This window comes from Falco peregrinus, chromosome 5 (assembly GCF_023634155.1).
Source record: "Falco peregrinus isolate bFalPer1 chromosome 5, bFalPer1.pri, whole genome shotgun sequence".
Lineage (NCBI taxonomy): Eukaryota > Metazoa > Chordata > Aves > Falconiformes > Falconidae > Falco > Falco peregrinus.
Window position 1 is genome coordinate 95880177 of NC_073725.1, and position 14686 is coordinate 95894862.

A 14686-nucleotide genomic window follows, 5' to 3' on the forward strand; every position below is an offset into this window, starting at 1 on the left:
GCCCCCGTGTCCACAGCTATTTTGCAATATGTAACCACCTCCGAGCACTGCCTGCGGAACTGGAGTAGCTCTGGCACGTAGATTTCCCAGTGGGAGAACTTGTGTGGATGGTAATTTTAATGAGACCTGATTTAAGCAGTAGAATAGATCCATAAAACTAATATAAGCAGACTTTCAAGAGCTCTACTATTTGTCAGGGCAGTGAATTTTAGAGGTGCATCCATCGGCTTGGTAAAGAGTATTATAATCTTGAAAACTTAGCCTGTATTAATTCAGATTGTTTCTATGCAAAGTACTATTGAGAACTTCTCAAATCCAGGGCAGGCCAAATATAGACTTATTTATTTTTGAGGCTCAACTTTACATCCAAAAATCATGCTGGAACCACAGGACCTGAAAGCTGTGCTCTATATGAATGAATGCAAAGTCTGTATGAGTGCACGCAGCTGTGCCTCTAAGCTGTGACAAACCCTTTGCTTGGCTTTTTTCCCCTTTGTTTAAGGCCACCGCTTGGCCCATATGTATTTCAACTGCTCCTGTGCTGTCGCACTGAGTTATGTATGGCAGTTAGCATGGGTTTCTTCTGTCCTGCGGGCACAGGTGTGTTACACCCGTCCCAGAACTTGAATCCCGCTTCTAGTAACACACTTGGTCCGTGGCTTTTCTTTTTCATCCTGGTGCTCAGGAGTGTCTCTTGCTGTTGTTGGAAATTGTGTAGTTCTGCTTGGCCTTATTAAACTGTTTTCTTTCCCTCGCTTCCCTCCCCACTCTCTTCCCTCTTTCCTGTTTGTTTGGGGTTTTGTTTATTTTGTCTGTGGCCCCCTGCCCCTTGCTTTTTTCACCGCAGCTATCTCAAATGGCAGTGAGAAAGAGAGCAAGTGGGGAAGACTCAGGCTAGGAGCTCCAGGTGGGAATGGGAAGAGCTGGAGCACGTTGACGGAGGCTGGGGAGACCCAGCAAGCAGCAGAGAGCAAGGGGGAAAGAGAGCAGAAGAGCATCACAGGGGGAGAAGTAAGGGGAAAAAGTGAGGAGGGAGGGGTGGAGGCAGAGGGCAAGGAGAGGGAGGCCAGGGATTCAGCGTGCAGGCTGAGCAGCGGGGTGCTCTGTGCTGCAGGAGGGGGACTCCAGCTCTCCTACCCCCTTCCCAGGCTCAGGCAACCCATTCACTGACTGCAGAAACGCAGGCAGAAAGGAGGTGGCTTCTGCCAGATCCAGCGGTAGTGGTGATGTGCGTTTAAACGGGGAAAAAGTTTATTTGCTTTTTCTCGCAGGATATGCTAAGTGATTTTGCAGTTTGAGTGGAGTGGCATTATTGCACTTAGCTCTGCATTTATTAAATAAATTTGTTCTCCAACTCAAGTGTTAAGTGTGTATTATGAAACCTCAGAGCCAATCTTAGTGGTTGCAGTGTGCAAATATTTTTAAAATTATGTAATTAAACAGGGCTTGGGCTTCAATGTCCACTGAAGTGATTTATTAATTGAATGGTTTGATTAAATTTAATGTTATTTTAGTTTATACAGAAAGGGTTGGTATCTGTTTCACAGATAGGGACATCTTGTGGGGCTGTCAGTGATGGTTCAGAGGTCCTTAGGAGGAATCTTTAGCACCCAATTAAATATTAACCAAGAAGATGTGACTCGTTCTTTCTCTGTCCCTGAAACTGTGTTTTGACATCTAAGGCTGGTGATAAAAATTTGCTCGGCAGAATCACTTGCGGTGCACTCTATTTATCACTAGATTATTTCTAAATTAATCACGCTAAAAATCTTTCAATTGTAATTGTGCTGGGGCTCAGTGTTGTACGATGTGCGTAAATAAAAAATGCCCTTTTAATTTCACGTTAGCTGTATCTAGCCGCTGTTGCAGCCGAACTGTATCTGTTTCAGTAGAATGTCATTTTAAAGGTATTGTGGTTACCGAGCGGCAGCTGTGATTGAAAAGTATGTAAACTAATCTTTAGTTGCTCGTGTCATTTTTATATTCTTATGTCAGAACACAAGAAGGCTGCTTTAAATTTGTCTTTCACTGTGTATTAATTTTCAAGTCTAATTTTTCTTGGGTTAAAGCGTATACGGCGTTCTCTACTACACATTACCATTCAGTGCCAAAGTAAATGGCTACTTGTGAAAAAGTACAAAATTAGTTCCTGCTTGATTACTGTAAAATACATATTTATTTTCGTAGGGAGAGTTTTTATTACCAGTGCATAAAGTACAATTATCCTGCATGGTATCGGTGACTTAGAAGATGAAGTAATCAAGCACCATGTATTTATTACTGTGAAGAGCAGTAAGTTTTAGAGCTGTGCATTGCTTTCCCAAAAAGATGAAGAAAGGTACAAGAGGTTTTGGGTTTTTTTGTGGGTTTTTTTTTGCTTCTTTTTCTTCTAGGCTTGCACTATGCGTTGTTCCTGCGCTTTTAAATGCAGACCATTTAAAATTAAGTCCTCGGTTAATATGTCTGCATAAGAACTTCTTTGTCTCTTGATGCCCAACCATTGAAAATTAAATGCGGTTGTGGATAAGTATTTATTCATACCATACCTCACACCTGATCTTGTGTCAGTATGACATCATCTTTGCCACAAAGATTTCTAGTGGTTTAAAAATGTTCCGTTGTGAAATAAGTGGGAGAGGTAGAAAAGGGGCAAGGAAGGCAACAAAAATAAACTACTAGTGGGATTTGATGTTTTGCCAATTAAAAACAAAATAATAAAAAAAAATCATATTCAGAGGTCCACATGCTGCCTTTGATCCGTACACAGGACTTCCATTTGTGCCGGTGGCTGTTCAGCCCGTGGAGGGAAGGCTGTATATGACTTAATTTGTATGTTGTGGGAAGTACATTTTCCTAGCATGTGGTCTAGCTTACTTGAAGAATCTGAAATGCGTTATAAATGTAAATGCTGTGTTTAAGTAAAACTTCATTATGTTTTGGTGGTTTCCAAAAATGCACAGGATTTGACCTTAAAGTGTTATTTCAAGGTGTTATGATGTATGAGCTAGACTTTGTAGTCTTCTAAATTAAATCTTTGAACATGTTATTATTGTATTTTGGCATCGGCAAGATGTAGTTCTCAGCTATTTTCTGTCACAGCCTTCATTTTTCTAACAAGAGTAACGAGACAGGGCCAGATTCTTCTGTAAGAGGCGTGCGCGGGATGGGGATTACCCTGCGTTAACCATGGTGTAACCAAGGACGGGTCTGCCATTCACATCCAAGTGCAATGTCGCGATGTCTCCTCGTCCATGCCTTGCCATCGGGATGGAGCTGGTGCTCCTGCAGAATCGTGGGTGCAGCCACCACCCACCGCTGCTCCCCTTGACCGCTGCTGAGCCCTGCGTAGGATGTGGTGAAGGGATTTAGCATTTGGATCCAAATCTGGTTCATATATAAAAGGGGTTGTGTTTCTGTTTGGAAAATATGAGCCCCTTTTACGTAGCCCAGGTGTGGATTAGCTCTCTAAACCATTTGCCCATTCCTGTGTTTGTGGGAGACTGTTTTCAATTCTTACAAAGAGGCTGTACAAGTCAAGCCATAGAAACAGCAGAAGCAATCCAAAAATGGATTTTAAAAAAAAAAAATTAACAAAGTGTTTGTGATCTCAGGTTGGTAGTCTGGATGTAGAAGCAGACATAACCGCTATACATACGCTTATTTCCAAAGAAAATAGCTGCAAAACATTTCTGCCTATGCCATGAGCGCTCAGGGCTTGTATTTCTCCTTCCCTATGTAACAACCATAAGTTCGTGCTAGAGCGGGGCAAGAGGGCTGCTGGCTGGGGCACCATCCACGCTGCAGCGTGCACCCCCCCAGGCAGCTCACAGGCACGGGGAGGGTGCCAGCCCGCCGCAGCCATGGGGAGAGGCAGGTTTTGGGCTGGAGTATGTTGTTGTAGAAAAGTGGATTAAGAAGAAGAGCTCTGAGTCAGCGCCCGGGGCCGTGGCCGTCAGTCGCCAAAGCACCGGTGAGAGACCTTCTTTGAAGTGTTGTTTTTGGTACCCGGTTTCACGTTGCACGCTCATGGTATGAATCACGATGGTTACGCAGGTGATTTTCCCCCCAGAATGAAGCCAACCCCAAACAATCATGGGGCCGCCCTTTCAGTCACTTTGCCTGGCTGTCTTTCTGCCTGTCCATCCCAGGGTGGTCTTCTACCTCGGGCTTGGGTTGGGAAGGGAGAGAGGCCGTGCAGCCAACACACATTGGAGGCTTATCTTCCATCCATGACCAGGAGCTCTGCATTTTCCTCTTCCACGAGCAGGTTGGCTCCTGGATGGGATGTATCCTGAAATAATTGGTGCAAATACTCAAAATCCTAGATGGAAAAGACATACAGAATACCGCGATTCCCCTGTGTAATTCCTTCCCTGCATCCCAAATAGGGTGCCGTTTACAAATGCATCCAACCTCGAGTTCAAAACTGATCGCTTACCCGTGTTTCTTGAACAGCTAATTTTGCTGGCACATTATTATTCACACTCTGCTATTTTCACACTGTGACAAAAAACTAGAGAGAAGAAGAGATTGAAATTCTGACCGGTACGTTGTCCTGATACCTGAGACGCCGTGTCGATATGAGAGTATCTTTACCACAAGGACTTTCTTGGTGGTTTTAGAAATCCCAGTGTGAATAAGTAGAAAAAGCAGAACTAATAGCTCAAGAAGCATATTTTTTTTTTCTTAAAGAAATTGATTAACATGCAAATATGTACTGTATGCATATTAAATATCATTTCAAAATGTGATGGGCAGGAAGCATAAGTGATGCCATTTGGTTTTGTGGCATCAGTGTGGGTTGATTAAGGGGGTGGGGATAAATTTTGGGGATTATTGATATAGCATGAGTAGAGCCAGATGGTTGTATTACACATCTTTTGTGTTCTTGTTTGCTTCTTAAAGCAGTTGCAGAATTTTGCCCTGGGCAAAATTTACTCTTTGCTCGTATGTTCCCCTGTGAATTTACTTTTGACAAAGTACTTCACAAAGAGGGGAAACGCTGTGCTTTGTGCCCGCAAACTCATCTCTTCCCTTCACGTTTGTGAAGCCAACAGCCCTCTACTTAAGAAATATTTTGTAACTTGTGAAATAAATTAGCAGTAGGTGCAAGTTCAGTGTGTGTGTGTTGTGTATTGTTACCCCTTGGTATGTGATACTGATTTACAGAGCGTGTCATTTCTTAAATTTTCCTTGCAGTGTTTTAGAGAAGAAACTGGAAATGGCAACCAGTTCGTTTTAATGCGATACTTATGTAGTATTCTTCCATTAAATAAATGTTGTCTTAAAGATTAATGAGCTAATTTTTCCACTACTTTTTTTTTTTAAAAAAAAACAAGTTTTGAGATTGTGGTGTACCTGATTCTTGTGACCAAAAACACATAGTCTGTGGTATTCAGGTTGAGTGGGAGAAGGTTGTGCTAGGTAGGTGGTTCTTCACTGGGTGTGTGTGACATTTGTTGGAACTGCTTATCACCGGAACCACCGAAATTTACATGCAATTGTTATTTCCCTTTGAAAGCAAATTTTTATTTCCCATAAAAAAAGATGAGTTTTTGTAAAGGCTTTGTAAGAAAGAATTTGTGTCTTATTTGTGCCTACACCAGTTTTCATGGGTGTAACTCCATTGACTCAGCTGAGGTTGCTCCTATTTCATAGTGCTTCTCTAGGCCCCTGGATGACGAGGTCCCTCTACATCTAGCAGTTATAGTGGAAACAGTCGTGCTTGTAAATATGTTTTGCCCTCTGCCTTTCTCCCCGTGTGGAATAGTGTGCTTGCAGAAGGCGAGGGGGCTTGCCTCGCTCACGCGGCAAGACTTTATTGGGGACCAATTCATGCAGTTGCTGACTCCGTGGCCCTGCGCCTGCATCCCCTCTCCAGGCAAAGCCGACCCCCGTGTTTTGTCCAGCCTGCAGGCAGCAGCTTTGGGCCCTTTTTTGAGGAACCGGTACTTGATGCAAAAATGGGGAACAGGCAGCTCAGACCGTATTGAAATCTCCAACTAGTTCAGTCACAAGTCTGAGGCCGAAGCGACTTACTTCTCATAATGATGCCATTGTGCTCATCCTATCTGATCAGTTCTTGAAATGTTTTAGTAAGTCTATCTTACAACATTATAAGAAGATAATCAGCTGCCTTAGAAGGTCCCCATCTGGAGTATAGAGTTCTTTTACTGAAAGATGTTTTGCCTTTCTGAGATAGCTCTCGCATTTCATCATCTGTTGTGCAGAGATGAAGTGCATATGAAAAGTCAGTGACTCTGAATCCATCTGTTGTTATTATTTTCCACTGATAATTGGCTTGAACAATGAAATGTCTGTGTCTGTAGCCTTTGAAACTGTACACCCTGTTTATTTTTTGGAGGTCTCGCTCCAGTCCCCCCACCCCCCCCTTTTTTTGTTTTATTTTGTGGGGTTTTTTGGTTTGGGTTTGTTTTTTTTTTTTTTTTCATTTTTCTCTCAAGCCTATAACTAGTGGAGCTTGCATGAAGATGACATCTTTGACTCTGTGCATCAGTATGTGTCACTCAGCATCTAAAGCTTGCCTGCCAATTTTTGTCAGGGTCCTATGTCTGTTCTGTGTGAGTATAGAGTAGGTTTACAGCAAGAAGACTGGGAGATCCAGAGTTCATAGATATCTTACCTGAAACATAGTATTTATTTCACTTTCTCTATTAAAATATTAATTCAGAGCCCAGTATCTAATACCTATGGAATTAGATGCTACCTGTAATTGTATAATATATTCAGTTGCATCCAGTTTTGCATGATGCAGGGTATTAATATTGGATTCCACTAACAGCAGTTCCATTAGCTTGCTCAACCAGTATGAGATATATATGAGCAGGGAGGCATAACTACCAGCCAGAACTGCCAAAACAGTCATTAGAAGCTCCATTGGGATGGACAAAGGCTTTTACACAGTGATATACTGATTAAATTTTGTACTATGGTTTATTTGCATCAAGGTTAGATCACTATCATCTATGTGAACCGTATTATCTGACACCTTATTTGGAAGGTCATTTCAATGCAAAAATGGTGAATGATACAGGGGCTCTAAAATTTCTTGCAGGATTCTTTTGTTGGAGCGTTTTTATCCTGTTAGGCTTGACTAGCTCATGCTAGCAATTTCATTGTGCTCTAACATGGTGAGTTTATCCAAGGAAAAGTAAAAACTCCATACTGTGCGAGTGCTCAGTGGAACTGCACATGCTTGAACAGCATTAAAACTGTGAGTTATATCCAGTATCCTTTGAAATAATCGGTGGCACATGCTTGAGAATCCAGTAAATGTGTTGCGTCTTTCAAAGGCCAAATCTTCCTGTGTCTGCCTGTGTGTAAGTGCTCTTTCAGAATGAAATTTCGGTGCTGGATGCAGTCGTGTTATCCATGTTACGCTGTAGTCTGGAGCACAAGAGAGTAAGGCAAAGGAGTATAATCTTATTTGTGTTTCAATGGCAATCATTTAATACTGCAAGTTATTAAAAAATAATTAAATTACCAAAACCAACATGTAGCTAGGACTTACAATAAGAGGTCAATGTGATTTGACTCCTTAAGTTAGGAAGGGACACTGGTGAATTCCAATTGCTTTAAAATTGTGCTGCTTCATTCTATTTCTGGAATGGAAGGATAAACGAGACTGAAAAATAATTTATTTCTCTAGAAGCGAGAGTATATCACAGTATATAATTAAGTATATTTGATTATAATAATAATTGCTTAGACATGCTTGGTGGTTATCACAGTCTCTAGTTGTTTGTGGGTTTTTTGACGTAAATATAGTTTGGAGGGGTCATTTTATGAGAGTAGTATTTTGAAAATTATCTTTTTAAGGGAAACTTCAGAAATTTCTTCCTTTTCCCCAAATAAACCAGTAAATATGTGTGCATTATGCAGTGATTCATAACAGCTAAAAAAGGTCTGTGTGTGAAATGTCTTTTATATAGTAAACAAAACAGGGACAGTACAAGCAAATTCAGATTCACTCTGTTAACTTAACCAGAAGCCTCTGTATTAATTGTACATCCTCATTAAGAAAACACCAGGCCAGGAATGTATTGGATTTCAATACAGTTAATGAAAATTAATTTTACAGGTGGTGTTTGGTTGTGTTTCTTCTGCTCTGGCGAAATGGGTGGCTGAGCCAAAGCGGGCATCGCACACGATTCAGCTCTTTGCCAGAGCAATGCTTAGATTAGAAATGAACGTTTGGCGTTGAGTTGTTGGTGCTGTTGTTATTTACTATTATACGAGCAAAGCGTTTAGCGCTATGATTTGATTTGGTTTTGTAGCTCCTATCCCCTTAAACAAGCTGTGTAGCTTGTCAGAGATCAGGACAGGTAGAATGCACAGCAGGCGTCTGATTTGAGCCAGTTACTCATTTGCTGAGTGTTTGTGTTTATGCAAAGGGGCCTCTTCCTGCATATTTAATCTAGAGTAAGGCAGTGGCTTTTGTTGTGTTTAGACCACATACCTTCAGTCCTTCCTTACGCTGCAGCCAGTGTTGAAGCACAGAAAGGCTGGATAGTCAAAAGTGCTTTAGTGTTTTCAAACTCTCAACTTTCTGCAGTTGGTTGGCAATTACTGTACAGCTCTAAGCCTTTTTCTTCCTCATTAATGGGTAAGTTTGCACTCCGGTAGAATAAGATACTTTTGTTTCTGTTCCATTTTATAAATGCACAAAATGTTTGTTTGTTTGTTAGTTGTTTTTTGATTGTCCAAAGCTCCGTAAGCAAACGTGGTCCGCTGAGGGGAGTTTGTTGGAGGGAATTGCATCAAGAATACAGGTGTTTCTGGAATATACTTCTGAATAAAGTACTAAATGCCGTATTGCAATAGGCAGGTATTTTTGGGGGGGGTGGGGGTAGGGGGGTGGGGGAGTTCAGTGTTATTATTCTTTGTACTAACAAATCCTGTTTTGTAACTATCCTGAAGATAATGCTTCCATTGTTAGCTAAAAGCTTTCAAACAGTGTGCAACGCAGAACTGCAAAAGCAGCAGCAGGAAAAAAAAAAAAAAGGAAAAAAGAAAAAAAAAAAAAGGAAAAAAGAAAAAAAAAAGGGGGGGGGGGAACACCCAGTGCTCTGGTCTTTATTGTTTCCTTCGCAAGGGTCCTCACTAGAATGTCTGCGCTGTAATAGGAAGGTTTTTCTTATGTGGAAATTGAATCGTCTCTTCATTGATATTAATAGCACACTAGAGATGTTAGCCATGATGCAGAGTACCAGAACTGTGGAGTAGGAAACCTGATATTGCAGGGGGAAAAAATGACAGTCCTATTGCTCCTCAGTGTGGGAGACATCCCTCCCTGAGAGCAGAGTTTGCATAATGGCATCCTGGCTTAACTGTTTACTTATAGATATTTTAATCTTGGGCTCTTTCTTTTAGTATAGGTGTAATTACTAGTGCTCGCTCCTGCACTTATTAACTGCGCAGCTCGGTTTCTGCTTCAGCCTGGACAAATTAGTTTTAAAAATGACTTTGGAGAAAATCCGCGTGGTGTGCCTGCACAATGTATATGCTGTATACGTAATATATGCTGTATTAGGAGAACGTCAGAGTCCGACGAGAGGGAATTGGCATCAAAAATTAAAGAAAAGATGACAAAGGGCACGTCTTCAAAGCAGGCGGTTGTAGTACAGACAGCATTGGGAGAAATGTGGAAAATGTGCAGTGAGGCCAGTAGTAGTAGTTTTGGTTACCAATTAACTATTTCCTTCGTTTGAGTAACTCCTCTCAAACAGAAGAGTGTGCTGTTCCACCACATGTTGGAAAGTGTGAGAATCTGAATAAAATTTCATCAACCTTATTAAAATATGTAGGGACTTTGGTCTTCTTGGGTACAAATCAGCCTACAGACTCGGAGGCATTTATTAACAATAAGACTGCTGAGGGTTTTTAATAACAAAATTACAAATACCATATCTAATTGTAAGTGTATTACTTTTATGCACCAGTTAAAAAAAAAAAAAAACTTTTTATGAGGAAAAGTACCTCAGTCAAAGCACCTTGTGTGATTAGTGCTATTGTATTCTTAAATTTTGATTGATAGAGATAATAGTTTTCACTTAAAAATACAGACAGGTACTTTAACTTTCCATGACAATAGCTATTTGCATTTCTTTTATCTTTTTGTTTAACATTTGTGGGGGTTGGGACGGATTTGATTATTAACTCTTATTGCACACCGAGGTAAATGCTAAAACAAAGCTTTTGTTAAAGCTTCAAAGGTAAAACAGCAAATATTGTTTTTAGGCTTCAATATTTAAAGCCTGTTAAAGGATACCTCGAAAATATTTTCACATGACCATGACCAAGAGTATCGCTCGCCTGTCAGGTAAGCGGGAGGCGGCCGGGCCCCGCCGAGGGCGGCCGGCGGGGCGGGGGGCGCGGGCAGCTGCCGCCCGGGGGGCCGCGGGTGGCGGCGCGGGGCGGGTGCGCGTGGGGAGCCCGCGGCCGGCGCGCGGCGGAGCCCCCGAAGTGGCGGGCTCGGCGTGGCGCGCGCGGCCGGGCCGCCGCCTGACGGGGCGCGGGGAAGGGCCGCTCCCCGCCGCGCTGTCGCGGTCGCTGGGGCAGGCCGGGCGCCCAGGGGCGGGTGTAGGGCGGCAGGGAACGCCGAGGCTGGCCCTGAGGCACGGAGGGTGATGTTAAGAAGCGGGGAAGATGTGGCGAGCGCGGAGCGGGCGGCAGCGTTTGATCTCCTTGGCGCTGGGCTGAGGGAGGCGAGGCGGCCTCCCGCCGGCGGCCGGGGCGCTCGGCACGCCCGGCGCCTCCCGGGGTCCCGGTGCGGGCTGGGCCGCCGGTGGCCGCGGGAGGCCCCCGCCGCGTTGCGCTCGGCGGCAGCCGCGCCGTCGTGAGCGGATGAGCCCGGCCGCCGCGGCTCGGCTCGGCTCGGCGGGAGCGAGCTGCGCCCAAGTTCTCTGTAAACTGAGCTGCGCCCGGGTTTCCTGCGGGAGCTGTTAAAAAGCGGGGGAAGAATGGCTCGCGATCAGTTCCCTAGCGTTGGCTTACCTTGAGTTACGCTTTTCCAAGGTTACAGTGGACTGGAGAGGTAGTACTGTTTCGAAAAATGTGCCGTGCGTAGCTTTGTCCTCGTGCTGTTATTTATTTTTATTTTATTTCTGTTTAGAATAAATAATAAGCACCAGCCAGAGATTCTGGACAGCCTGCTAATGCCTGAGAAGGAGAATAGAGTCCTATTTGCTCCCTCCTTCCACCGAGAAGCAGCAAGGTAGCGAGCGTTAACATCCCTGTCTTTTGGCCTGTACCAAATCCATTTCCCCCTCCTCGGAGCGAGGTGGAAGAAGTGCACTTGGTCCCTCACACTTTCACCGTTCACCTGCCTTTCACTTTCCGAGGAGGTGATAATATTCCCAGTACAGAAAATCTCCTGTACCGTCCCTTCGGAGATTTACTGGGTGCTGCCCGATAAACAGTAGCCACCTTGACAATGGTCATAAAAAATACTTCTCCCTCAGATTATTTAAAAGATATAGTTTAATATATATTGTTTAGGTTGCTAGATACCCCTTTGAAAATAAAATAGGTACAGCAAAACTGAAGAGACAACTACCGGCTGTTCTCAAAGCGATCCTACATATGATTTGAATGTGTTAGTGCAAGTAACCAGACTGAGCGCATGGGGTGGGAAGAGTAACCTGTGTGCAGGATCGGGCCCGCAAGCCTGCATGGTACCAGATGTTGCTCTTCATGCTCAGTGTACATCCTGTATTTTCAGCATTAGCAAAACACCAAATGAAAAACTTTTTGTGTGTGTGTGTGTCCTCTTACAAATGTACAGTTGACAAGATCACTGACTACGTCTTTTCCTGCACAGGACAAGAAAATAATAATTACGAGAACAGTAGAACATATTTTGTATTTCAGCCTGTGCGCAGCTGAATGTGTGACTCAGGGAGTTCTGAAGGGAAAGAAGCAGCTGTATTAGATGGTTATGGTACACTTCATTTAGAAGAAATTGCTGCACAGAAGTGCTTATTTTGGTGATCAAGTTTTGATATTTTAAAGCTTTCAGGAAGTCTTGTAGTAAATATTTTTATCAGACACATTAAATACGTTTTAGCTGGTCTCTGGTCTTATACAAGAAAAATGAATCAAAATCGAATTTCAGAAACATTTTTTTGTTGTGCTGTCAGGGATGTGTGTGTATTCTCTCTCTCTTTTTTTTAAAAAAAAAGAAGTCTGCTTCCTAGGTAGCGAAGGAGAGATTCTTCTGCGACTCTAGGTTTCCAATAATGAATTGTAGGCTTCTCAAGGCTGGGACAGTGGCAAAAAATGTACATGTGTAATTCTAAGCAGGGGAGCAGCTCAACTGGTGTTCTACTTTCCTGTGTAAAATTACTCACAGCCAGTTTGTGTGGGATCAAGGTCTTTGTTAATCTATTCTTGGTTATACTCAAGGCTCTTCTCATTTAGATATTAGTAAAAACGTTACTGTTTTAAGTAGACTTCCATTCTGCAATGCTCACTATTTCTGCATGTTCTTTATATTATTGGTTAAATTTGGCTTTGCAGTAATCACTTGGAGCTAGGGCTCCATCCTGCAGCCTCCCTGGAATGACCTCCCTGCCGTGGAGGAGGAGACCACTAAATCAAAAAAGCGTTGTGGGATCAAAGGAGTGGCAAGGTCCAGCCCGACAGCAGGTATAATGGCAAAGCCTCTGATCTTTTTGTCTGGTCCCTTGGTACCAGGTAAATAGGTAGGACTTGATCCACAGCAATAGGGGGGCTTTCTGTTAAAGTCAGCAGGAAAGGTTATGGCACTAGCTCAGGTCTCATGGTCTTTTTAAGAGTATTACCAGTTGTCTTTCCAAAATCCTGCTGAGAGCATCTTTTTTTTAAAGCATCTTGTATCCCGGGTTTTTAAAATGTGTTACAAAAGTGTTTACCTCTCTCGCTGGTGGGTAAACTGAGGCACTGGTGAAAAAAATATCATGTTTTCGGGAATATCTAGTAAAATCTGAGCAGGGCCTGTAGTTTTGCAGACTGCCCCCTGTGTGGGATGCCAGCTGAGCTGAGGGGCTGGTGTTGCGGGGCGCTTGGAGACCTTCCTTCTGCTTGTGAGACAGCAGAACCAGTGGTGCTCGCAAAGTGGATTTTTTGTTTGTGGTTTGGTTTTCTATTTTAATCATCTCCTTGGGGGGAAAATGTGAGTATAGTGAAGTGTCTTGCTTTGGTAGGATGGGATTTTTTCTTTGTTTGCTCCACGCACACACTTACGGTGTTGATGGTACTTTGTGTTTATCTTAAAGACAGCATGATGGAAGGAATGTGTGTTGGCTACATCAATTCGCTCACCCATATAAACATTTTCAGGAGGAAAGTCTGTATTTGTGTTTCTATGTTTTGAGATACTCAACTTTTGGACTATTAATGAGAAATTTTCACAGGTGGGAACAGCTGTCTCTGCTGATCATTTTAACTTCAGTGGTATATCACCCAAATTTTTGAAAGCCAGGTAGCATATAGCAAGACTGACAACCAGATAACCAGAAACGAAAGCAGTCCAACTGTCAGTCAAGGAGTGATTTGTGAAAGGAGCTGCAGTCCTCCTCAGCCCTCCGCATGTGTTGCCCTCGGTAGACCCCTTTGGTCTCCCACCAGCTAACGGTGGGCCAGTGTTACTGGGTTTCCATGGAGCCTGTTCAGTTCACAGATGACAAATGTGTTTAGAAAACCTTACCTGCCTTTTACAGCACTGCCAAAAGAGATGTTGTAGCACAGTTTATGCAAACGTGTAATTTTCAGCAGTTTCCTTAAAAAGTACATTTTAAGATGGTTCATTTACTATCATGAAGACTCAGGGTAGAAATGAAGTCTGCTTGCAAAATACTGCCAAAATAAGGAACTCGCTGCCAAATACCCAGAAAATTTATAAACCAGATAAATATGAAAAGAGGTTTAAAGTGTCAAATCCAAGATAACCCCTGCAGCAAAGCAGGATAAAAGCCTTTATTGTTGCTAATCTAAGAGCACATCGTATGTCAAAGGTCATGTATTTTACATAAAAGATGTATTGTTTTACATACTCTCAGGAAGGTGAGACCTGACCTGTTATGGTGGAGTAGTGTTATGTCCTTTACCGTGCAGCATCAGGAGTGTCTCACTCATGTACACCCAAGTACACAGCGCTTCCAATACAGCAAACATACAAATTTTGGTGCCTGATCTTCCAGTACTGCATTACAAGAATTGTGAAAAGCTTCTCACTCAAAACATGAAAATTAAAAATAAAATAAAATAAAATGCCAGTGAGCACAGCTAAAACCAATATTCATTTTGTCTCAAGGTAATATATGTATATATCTATTTTTTTTTCTGGCTAAAAATAACCGGGTTTCAATAGTAAAGTAGTGGTTCATTCTCATTGTGAATTTTTTTTTTTTCCAAAATAAATGGCAAACGAGTACATCTTCTTTTGAAAGAACTTAATGAAGATTCTGATTTTTCCCAGAGGTTGGTATTTTACTGTTTCAGTAAAAACCTTTACCTACTGATGTAAATAGCATAACTTACCATTTGCTGAGTTTCACAAACACCCCCAAAACTCCACTTCGCTGTGTGAATTTTATGAAATGGAGTTTCACGTAGCTCTTACACATACACATGTCACTGACTTTCCGTTTCATATGATGTCATCTGTGTCACCAGATTATTGCAT

The 14686-nt window shown here is 42.6% G+C and overlaps 1 protein-coding gene across 13 annotated transcripts in view; it reads left to right on the forward strand.

Moving 5' to 3' along the window:
• The window catches only part of FOXP1 (forkhead box P1), a 391101-nt gene that overhangs the window by 149209 nt on the left and 227206 nt on the right, over window positions 1–14686 (forward strand). Inside the window, exons 1-2 of one of the 13 annotated variants that reach the window (XM_055804561.1) lie at window positions 8481–8626; window positions 10261–10342. The exons of 11 other annotated variants lie outside the window; for them this stretch is intronic. The gene's annotated coding sequence lies outside the window, so the exon portion shown is untranslated. Of the gene's footprint in view, window positions 1–8478; window positions 8627–10260; window positions 10343–14686 lie in introns of those variants that run through there. One more of the 13 variants, XM_027792981.2, reaches the window with a different exon arrangement.